This window comes from Colossoma macropomum, unplaced genomic scaffold, assembly GCF_904425465.1.
Source record: "Colossoma macropomum unplaced genomic scaffold, Colossoma_macropomum, whole genome shotgun sequence".
In the NCBI taxonomy this organism is placed as follows: Eukaryota; Metazoa; Chordata; class Actinopteri; order Characiformes; family Serrasalmidae; genus Colossoma; species Colossoma macropomum.
This window is the reverse complement of record NW_023494805.1, coordinates 10,448,594-10,460,035: the sequence shown is the minus strand read 5'-3', so window position 1 is coordinate 10,460,035 and position 11,442 is coordinate 10,448,594.

The following is an 11,442-nucleotide window of genomic DNA, read 5'->3' as shown; positions in this document are numbered from 1 at the left end:
AAATCTGAAAATAAAACAGGTTTTTAAGGGGGGACTATTTGCCTATTTAAAGATTTTGGCCTAAAATGTATTTTTTGAAAATGCATTTATGGCAGAGCATTCTCTGCCATAAATGCATTTTCAAAAAATACATTTTAGGCCAAAATCTTCTTCTGTGTAAACAATTTCTCAGAGATCAAGTAGCAAATTCATAAGCATTGCATGTAATACCTTTCTGTGATGTAACTTTTAGAGGCATTAAAATCTTTAGACGTTTGGTTCCTATCACCTCCACTGTGAACAACTCTGACTTGGTTTATTTAGAGTGGAGCATTTCACATCAAACCAAAAGTTGGAAGAATTCCATTTTATAGAAGAAGCATAAAACAAAGCTACCTGAGCAGAGGTGAAATAAAAGCCGAATAAAACTGTAACAAACTGCACAGAACAGAACAGACCCAAGGTCATAATGTGCTAAGCTTTTATTGGCCTTTTTTACAAAAGTGGAATCAATCAATAAAATAAACAACACAAACTCAGCTTTACGGGTCTTGCTTGGTCTCAGCTCAGCTTCTCCTCTTCACTGAGAGAGAGAAAGAAAGAGAAAGAGAGAGAGAGAGAGAGAGAGAGAGAGAGAGAGAGAGAGAGAGAGAGAGAGAGGGAACATAATAAGGCCCAGGGAGAACAAGATTCAGGTGTCAGCTATGCATCAGCCCTAACAATACCTCTACCTGCAACAAAACACAAATAAAATACATTCAGTCTGGAGCTGAAGATACAGCAGTATTTTACTTTGCTTTGCCAAAAGCTTATCTGAAAAATAATGTTTCTGAAAGCCTATAATGCCATTGTGAATAGAGACGACACAATACCATTTTTCTTTTTCAATATCGATACCGGTGATACTAAAAAAGCGATCCAATACCCATCAAGATCCACAATATTTTCATACTACTACTAAGCCTTAAAATAAGCACCTCATTTAAAGTTGCACTTCAGCTGCACACAATTTTTGTTTCATTAACACTGAAAGAAGTAGAAGTATTGAGTCAGGAGGAAAACTAACAGGCTAAAATAAGATGTGCGTGCGCTGCTGCAGGTCACCCTGTGAAGTTTGAAATAATCACTTAAAAGTCAGAACCGTTGGGTCGGATTTGGCAGGAGTTATTCAGACCACATCATACATCTTATTAGTGTATTAATATCAAAGGCACAGGCTCAAAAAGAAGGTCTGGCTCAATGTTTAGGTGTCAAATGCAAAATCAACATTTTACCAATGAAGATATGATGACAATAGTAGATCATTCACTCACTTCCTCAGAAGACACGTCCTTCACCAAGTTTTAACTGAGTTCTCTTTGAATTCTTTTTCAACACACCCTCAATCACCAGATTCATCCGCTCAGGGAAGGGGTCCAGAGACCAACCCACATTACAAAATGTTCTCCATCATGTTGCGTGCAGTTACACGTTTCCACCAGAGAGGTCTCCAAATCCCCAAAACTTACATGGTGTACCTGTAAGTTGAGTATTTAAGGGTGCACTCTTAAAAATATGGTCCTTCAAGGGTTCTTTAGTAAAGAAAATGGTTCTATATAGAAACAGAACATTTTACATGTTTAAAGTGTTCTTTGCATCATGAAAGAGTTCTTCAGATTGATGGAGAATGTGGTGTATATGGTTCTATATAGAACCTTTTTGAAATGGGTTCTATATAGCACCCAAAAAAGGTTCTTCTATTGTTACTATTAGAATGTGGTGTATATGGTTCTATATAGAACCTTTTTGAAAAGGGTTCTATATAGCACCCTAAAAAGGTTCTTCTACTGTTACAATTTTGACATCATAACAATAGAAGAACCCTTTTTGGTGCTATATAGACCCATTTTTAAAAGGTTCTGTACAGAACCATCTACAGCACATTCTGAATAACCCTTTAATCATGCAAAGGGTTCTTTGAGTGTTCACTGTTCTTTATAGAACTGTTTTTTTTACTAAAGAACCTTTAAAGAACCATCTATTTTAAAAGTGTAGGCTTTCATGCTGAAACTACTCAAATACTCTACTACCCCGCAGGAAGGACTACACAGCTAACAACATTACATCACACAGTGTGAGTGGGGTGATAGACATTCAGGGTAGATATGTTACAGAACTGGATCACATTCTTTTTGTCCCATCAGACATAGAATTCCCTATTTTCTGCTGATAACAGCCCATTATTGATACCTGGTGCTGGATTAATGCCATGTCTAAGGGTATGTTAGAACTGACCCGAAAGGGAACCAATGAAACTTATAGTTCTAGTTCATTTTCCACCTGTTTGAGAGACTCTGTGATTAATGATCTCACTGTCTTTTGGTCATCTTTAAGCATTTAAATCTGAACCATTTAATGAGGTGTTTTAGCTCCTTTGCTTACTAGTTAGCTGCTTATATGCTGACACAAAATAATATAGTGCACTCACACTTATACAAATGTCTATTTTTACACAGTATTGTATGTAGAATCTGACAAGGTTTATCTGTATATGAGAAGTATACAGAAACACTAGCTCTGTGCAGGGTAGCAGAATGATTAGCATTAGTGATAAAATGAATAAAAACAGCTGCATATAGGCCTCACCTTAGCACATTAGCCTATAAATAACCACACATGTATAAACCCAAGGCCTTTCATATTATTTCAATAGTGAGAGCTAGGTGTAGTTAACCTCCTACTCTCCAGACACTGGTATTAATTTTAAGGGTTATTATTCAACACTCACAATTAACTGTTCCACAACTGCGCAGCTAATATAAATGTGATCTGGTTAAACAGCTTTTCTGCCAATTTTTCAGAATAATTAAAATGTTGAAATAAACAGAGTCACTCAGAGTGGTTTGACGTGAAGTGGTTCATTATACTGAAATTTACTGACTTGGATTTCTTTACAATGGTGGTGGAACCAGCGGTCATGATGTCTACGATGCAAATTGAGCCTTTTTATTTACTACGCAAAATGACCACTGAACCTACACGTCCTGTATGTTTTTATATGTGATGCTGATAAATGCTGACTATATATAATGGGACTATTTTGCTTTTACAATACACTGCATGAATATATTTGCCTCCTAACTACAAATATATACTTCTAAAATAAAATAATAATTGGCACATCAACATAATATTCTAATTAAAATTCTTGTGAACTTATTAGTGATGTAATAGTGCTTGGTGGCTTTCTCTTTACCTGAAGGAATAAGGAATTCACTAAGTAGTTGGCTTGAGCTGCAAGCATCACAAAACACAGAGTAGAACCCCTCGGCTACCATTAGGTTCTATTGGTACCAATTTTGAGTGGAAACCATAAAACTGGAACCTTTGGTAGGCCTACTGGACCAATGGACAATGGAAAAAGTTCTAGTGCCAAAGATTTCTGTAGTATTTGTAGGTTTTATTTTATGTTTTTAACATAAATTAACACATAGAGAAGAGCTCTGTTTTTCTGAATTAGGGTTGTCTATGACCAACAAACTCATTGCCAGTGACTTCTCCCAGTGGCAGCTGCCAACGCAGCCATTGACCATGAAGTTCATGGTCATGCTGATAACTATTTGTGCCATGCAGTGCTGGAAGGCACAACCTTTGAAAAATCCTCTTTAGCAGCTCATTTTCAGAGCTGCTTAAACCATGGCCCTGATTATAAGACTGTAATACTGATTCAAAGACGAGAGAAAATGCATTATGATTTGTAATTCCATTACTTTATTGTACATATAAAACCTCCATCTGCACCACTTGCAAGTTCCTTGCCTGCATAAGGCCCAGAGATGCAGTGACAGATTGGGCTGAACGCCAGAGCATCATCCAAACCATTCATAATGACAGTTTCATGAATATTTCCTATCCAGGTCACTGTGCAAATATAATATGTCAAAAATAGATCATGAAATAGTTCTTAAGACTGCTCCCCTTTTGGAGATAAAGAGAGAGGAGGGGCTCAAACTGTGCACCAAAAAAAAGGAGAAAAACCTGGCAGTAAGAACATTCATCCCACAAAAGGGAAGAAAAAGACAAAGGACTGTTATTAGACTACTGGTATGAGAAATATCCCAAATCAGCCTATTTGTTTATCAGGCTTGTCTATGTAGGCCAAATATGCAAATATCACCATAGTAATTTCCTCACACCTCTTAATTTGGGCCTCACCCTGGCATGCCAAATATCTCAAACCTTACTGAGAGCAGCATGTGCCGTCATATTTGTGAAAATCAGAGCGTACCAATGGCAACAATGCTGTTGGATCATTTAATTGGGCCTGGTAGTCATAACAATGGTTAATGTTTTCTATAACCAAAGACAACCATGTAGAACCCTATGTACAGAACCCACTGAAGAAGCCATTATATTATTTTCATTTCTTGTGTTACAGAGGTTCCAGAAAACAACCATTAAGTTCAACCATGCACAATATAAGCAACTAACCTAATAACTATGGTAATTACTGTGGTCACTAATTAATGCCAATTATGGTCACGGAGAAGCCAATTAGGTGCCATGTAGCAGTTACATAAACAATGAATGATATTTTCCACTACACTTTGTTTTGCATGCTAATGCTTGAGCTGACTCATTCATCCTTTACCACCCAGCTGATGTGCCAGCATTGCCTATAACATTACAGACAAGTTCATTACACTCTCCTGTTTGCAAAAAAGGGCATGCCAGGTTCTTCCTAGATGGCAAAGAAAAGCCTTTTCTGAAATAATAACAGCAGCCCTAGCAAAAGTAAGTAAAAGTAAAAATAACTTTTAAACAATGTATGATGTTAGTTTACATATAAACGTTTCCATGTTATGTCTTTTGTGCTCTTTAAGTAGCAGAATTTACTGTCAAAAAAGGTACTAAACGAGCATTGGGGAGGTTCCCCTCTTGTCACTGGGGTGGTACTCTCAAGGGTACATCTCAGTACCTTTAGTCAGGGAACATAATTGTACCATAATCCATTGAAATTATATTTTCTAAGTTGTATTGACTCCACACACCCCGTCTCGTCTCCAGGTTTTTTATTTTATTGTTCTGTTTTAAAACGTCAGGATAAGAAAATGTACAAATACACATTTTTCACCTGGGAAAACGTATTTAAGGTTCACAATCTGACCTAAAACCACTGTTGTACCTTTGAGGGAACATTTACATTGTTTGTACCTTGATGAACGAAAAAATGTACCTGCACGGTACAGTGTGTAATGTTGTTTCAAGAAATTGTTCTGTTTTCTTAGTACTAAAATTGGTACGGACTGAATTGAATGCAAAGGCAGAGATCTAGTTTCATTGTATGGTTTTATGCACCTCGAGATTCATTTTAACATTACCATTTTCCAAATTGTCAATCCCAAACAGACCAGCTCTGTTACTGTGTTTTTAAGACTGATTATAAAAATAATCATCAGCGACTCTTATTTGCATGTGTAACTGCTTTCAAATGCTACTTGCTTACTGACAGTCAGGAACAGCACAACATTTAATTGTTTTCCCCACATGTTCCACTCCAGTAACTGTCTGCAGCAACAACACTCTGCATCACTTCAACGGAAATGGATGGGATAAACTGCTGTAGGTTGAATGGGTGGTCAGATTGAAATGTGTTCATGCTTGTGATATCAAAACAGGCTGTTTTCCATTTCTATGAATATGGGCCCTTTAACTCTAATCTATTCGTCTGTCTCGTTTGATGTCACTGTATGACCGCGCCACTATTTTAATGCCCGGGAAAATTTAAATGTTTTCTATGTTGCACAGTTAGATGTGAAAAAACAGAAATTGAAGTTCCACTGTTTTTCTATGTTAGCTGACCAACATGACATTGTTTAATTATTTCAATGTTTGAGCAGTAATATCACTAAATTTAGTGTTTACTGTGCAAAAGCCAGTAAAACTAATCAAACTAATCAAATCCTGCAGCTTGTCTACACAGTTTTTCACACTCTTTTCGTTCTGATTGAGCAGGAGACGATCATTAATAGAGTTGTGTGCAAACATTTAGGTATGGAAAATGGCATGCTATGTTGATTTAAAAGATGTTAAAATATCCTCTACAGAGAACACATTTCTGCACACTTCAATGCACAATTACTGTTTATTTGCTGAATTTAACAGATTGGGATATAAACATCAAATGTCATCTGTATGAAAGTTACACCACATTTTATAATTTATGTTGCTTTTTTTTCAAGTTTGTTAAACTCAGTAAATAAATCAAATTTGTGCATTTAAATGGCATATTTTCAAAGCTACACTATGTAAGTTTTGGGGATTTGGAGACCTCTCTGGTGGAAATGTGTAATTGTATGCAACATGTGGAAGAACATTTTGTAACTTCAGACCCCTTCCTCGAGCAGATGGATCTGATGACTGAGAGCCCATTGAAATAGTATTCAAAGAAAACCAACTCTATGAAAGACATTTCTGCTGAGGATGTAAGTGAATTATCTGCTATTGTCATCATATTTTCTTCAGTATTGCATTGATTTTGCATTTGAGACCTAAACTTTGAGGCAGAATGTGTTTTGTTCACTTATTTTTATTTAGAAAATCAACCAAACATGGAATTTGACTGGGAGTGTTCAAACTTTTGCATACAGTTGCATGGACACTGCAAGAAAAAGGCCACATGACTGAAACAAACGAACAATAACTCTAACTCCAACTCAACTCTAATAATCAGTATTTCAAATGTGAAAAAGATTGCATATGTCGTGACATTACAAGTGGAGGGCAGCCTAGAAATATCTCTAAAATGCCGTGTAAGCCAGTCATGGAACTATTGAAAATATTGAAAAACTGTCATGTTAGATCTTTACCAGAGAAAACAGACTTATGACTATAAACACTTCCCAAACATTAAAACTGTGCTTTAACAGGTAGAGCATACAGTATGTTTAGTTTAGAGGACAGAGAGCTGTGAAGAGGGCTCATCTGATCAGAACAGGTATTCACTTCAGTGTTAAGTCATTTGAATTAAGCACTTTTAGACCATTTCACCAGTGGACTGGCCTTGGTTGCCGGTATTTGGTGTGCACCTCTAACAGATTAACACTCAAGCCAGCGTTCTCATTTCCAAGTGGCCTGAAAGAGAACAAGGTGAGGCCGAACTGGTACCTCTGAAAACGATTAAATGTTCTTTAGCGCAGTGGCAGTGTAACTTAATATAGATTTCTACAGATCTGATTTCCATCGCACTTGGTTCTTCACATTTGATCAAGCCACACCACGGATGTACTTTATTACATAATAAACTCCCCACTAAAGCTAAACATGTAATCCTAACCATTTTTTTGTTCTCTTACAAACATTTCGATCTCAACACTTGTTTCCATGGCAACTGAACCCACTTGAATTTCTGCAAAAGAGTTGTTGCACAATAGAGAGAGCTCTCCCACAGAAAGCCTGTTCGGTTCCATCCCCAGGGCAAATTCTGCTCGAGCAAGCAGTGTCAAGGCTTCTGTCCTGGTCCAGCCAGACGGACTTGGACAAAGAAGAGAAGCAGCTGGCTAACAAAAGGCTGTGTTTCTCAGCTGAGATGCAGCGATTCTCAGCAAGGATCACAGGTGCGGAAGAGCGGTTTGAACGCTACGCTTCCTGTGTACATCATCGCTTATGGTCGTCAGACCAGTGCCTCAATGGGTCCAGTCTGCCTTAAGGAGAGAGTTTGGCTAAAAATCTAACTTGCACAATTTTCCACTTAACCCAAATGTAGTCAATCAGCCAGGACATGTTGGGTGTCTGAAGTGTGCTCCTTCAGTTTTGCACTGGAGCTACGATGCTAAGTAGCAACAACCCCATCAATTAGCATTGTGCAAACTGCAAGCCTAAAGCATCACACATTTGTCTCAAACTGCTTCAAGTTGTTAAGTGATCTCAAATAGGCTTGCTTATGTGATTTTAACATTGTATGACACACTGTTATCTATAAAAATGCAAAGTAGATTTTTGCCAAATCATTGCTTTAATGAAGAGTTTCTTCTCTATCTTTGAGACTTATATTCAGGCAAAAAAAAAAGAAACAGCCAAAAGGGTTGTATTGCATACAAGAAGTCGAGTTTTAGGGCCCATATCCTGTATTTATTTTTCATATACGAATGTATATGACACATATATCTGTGTGGATTCATGCACCCAAAATAGTCATAATCCATTTTTACGTGACCATTTTCCAACCTCTGTTTATCCTGTAGAATTAAGGTTGTTTTTATTACTGTGCCTTTAGGACTGATATATGTAAATGAACATTGTTGTGATTGGCTGACCTAGATTGTGCCATATTAAAAAATTGTCCTGCCACCTGTTTCAATACTAGTTCAAACATGCCCCCAATTACTTGGCCTAGTCATTTTCCATCAGTGAAACCCCCAGCACCATCTTAAGGGCCTTTCCATTACTGTATCAGCTCAAGCAAAGGACATTAGATAAGCCAGGCACATGCACAGATAGACCCTGGGGAGGGGGGGTTGAGAAATTAAGTTTTGAGATTGAAATGAGTCCTATGGAGGGGCCAGGTATCAACTGAACACAAGTGTCGACTTCGGCAGTAGAACCTGCCCAGAAATCACTGCGATCTGTTGATTTCAAACCTCAAAATAATGGTGGACAAAGCTGTTAATAAGCCATTGCAATAAGCTACACTCTTAAAAAAGATGATTCTTCAAGGGTTCTTCAGCAAAGAAAATAGTGCTATATAGAACCATGAACACTCAAAGAACCCTCTGCATGACTTAAGGGTTCTTTGTATCATGAAGCGTCTCTTCAGATTGATGAAAATTGTGCATGAATGTGTTATAGTCGATTCTATATAAATTCTACACAGACATATATAATATAGAGCCCAAAAGGATTCTTTTATCGTTGCAAACTTGACATCGTAACAATAGTAGAACCCTTTTGGGTGCTATATAGAACCATTTCCGAAAGGTTCCATAAAGAACCATCTACAGCACATTCTCCATCAGTCTGAAGAACACTTTCATGATGCAAAGAACCTGTTAATCATGCAGAGTGTTCTTTGAGTGTTCATTGTTCTATAGAATATTTTCTTAACTGAAGAATCCTTGAAACACCCTCTTTTTTTCAGAGAGTACTTTAAAATGCATAATATTTAAAAACTATAACATTCAGTTTGCTGGGCTTTAACATACAAACTACTCAATTTCTTATACATGACTGCTGCTTCATTACTTTCCTCTGCTAGCTGGCTAGTTAGCATGCTAAAGGCTACACAGCTAATAACAACATAAAGATCATAAAGTCAGTACATCATGGTTCTGCATGAAGTTTATAGCCGGACAAAGCAATAATTCACAGATTTTATGTACATTATGTTCTAACATCTCAAAAAAATGTTTTATTGTGAAGTTTGTATGGCTGGTCAGTTCACTGAGGCTCACTGAGGCTAACCTGCCCTGCAGTGGTCACCAGCAAATCTAGCATATGTTGTGTTTGGTATGCTGGTCAACCATAGAATTTATGCTGGTCTGAGCTGTTTTTTTCCAGCAGGGTGGGTAAGAGTGGTGGGTGAGGGCATGTTAACATAAGCACCGAAAGGGGCTGGGAGTGAAACACCACTTATAACTTCAGTGTGAATGGGCGGAGCTAAACTACTGTAGGTTGAATAGATGAATATATCGCTGTTGTCAGAAGAAAACCTTGTATCTCCAAAATGGTAACTTTACAGGATAAGAAAAAAACATACTTTACTTTTAATGTAAGTCAATGGAACCATAATTTTTTCCAAGTCATTTTGGGCCGTTTCTTTTGGTTCATTCTTTATGAAATTTATAGACAATGTAAAGGGCAACAATTTTCAAATAATGTCAAAAACTGAAAAATGACAAAAATTGAGGTACAAGGTTTCCTTCCAACAACAGCGATATACACATGAGTTGTTTTTCATGACAGAACAGAAACAATGAACTCAAAACAGGCTCTTTTAGCAGTTTAGTTTCCACACTGTAAAGTTTTACAAATTAAACATACTGCATCAAACTTTAATAAAAAGAGAGTCTTTTTAATGACATGGGCCCTTTAATAGAGGTGATTCTGGCATGCCGCAATAAAAGTTTTGTCTAGATGGACATTCTTTTCTTATCTTTAGAAACACTGACTCTGGCTGAAGTCACCTGGACCATAAACCTTTCTCAGCCTTGATCGCTGAAAGCCTGAAAGACTTTTATGTAATTCCTGACAGGTTTTCACCTCAGCTTTGATGAGAGCGGTTTTTAGTATTTTCTTTTGCTTTGTTACCTGGCAACAGACTCTCTACTCTTGGCTACTCGCGATCAGGTTCAAGCCTAAACTGAGTCTTACATAAACGCACGTCCTGCGCAGCGCAATGTTTCATACAGCCCTCATGCCTTGAAATACAGCAAAGCGTTAAATGCGGGTCATTTTCAGCATATTCTGAGCGAAATGAATCTCTCATACATTAGACGGCTGTGTGCAAAGCATTGAAATGCACTTTGCCTGCCTTGGCAGCACATTGATTTTCTCTGTTTCTTCCCACCCACATGCCCCTATACTCTCTTATGTGCGTTTTCTGAAAGCACTCATGGCTCCCAATCTGCATTCATAATTGCTTCCTGTGTTCGAGTAGTGGATTGTCCAGGCTATAGGTGCCTAAAGGTGCTCAAAGGGACATATATATACTTCAGATGTTGACGTATGACTGGGTAACAGAGACTGGGAGGAGAGATTCTTCAGGCATCAGCAGGAAAAATCACACCTCATTGTCAAAGAAGGACGAGTGTAGAGCTGCTGAGACCACCTGCCAGAGCGAATGAATTCAGATACAGTATTGTGTCCAGTACTGTAGTCCACATGCACCTTTTTAGTGTCTCTATACTCCAGAATACTCCTGCAATTTTCAAGCTACACTAAATAAAGGTGCCAAAAAGCGTTCTTTAGAACAATGCCATAGAAGAACCACCATTGTTTCCATAAACAACCTTTCAGTGGATGGAAGCTCCAGCATTTTATAGCCTTAAAAACAAATGTGCCAACAATGGCTTTTGGCTCCCAAAGAACCTTTCAATGGGTGGTTTTTGCGAGGAATTATCCTGTGTTTAACAATTAACGACTGCAAAAATAATGGCGATCATACCATGGTCTATCATAGTCTATCATCGTCTATCATTGTCTATCATAGACAAAAAAATTTGATGTATTTTCCTGTAAATAGTAACAGAAAACCTGTTGATGTAAAACATACTTCTAATGGAAGCCATTGGTTTATATTGTTTTTCAACCTAGACTATTGGCTTCAATTACAAACATGCCTAGATTTAACCTGTTTTCTGTTCTTTTAAGTACAGAAAAACATAAAAAAAAACAACCATGTCCATGGTAAGCAGCTGTATGCTACAGATACAGATAGAGGTAGCAGATAGAGATTGGGCTGGAAAATGCTGATGTATTCCTTCAAAG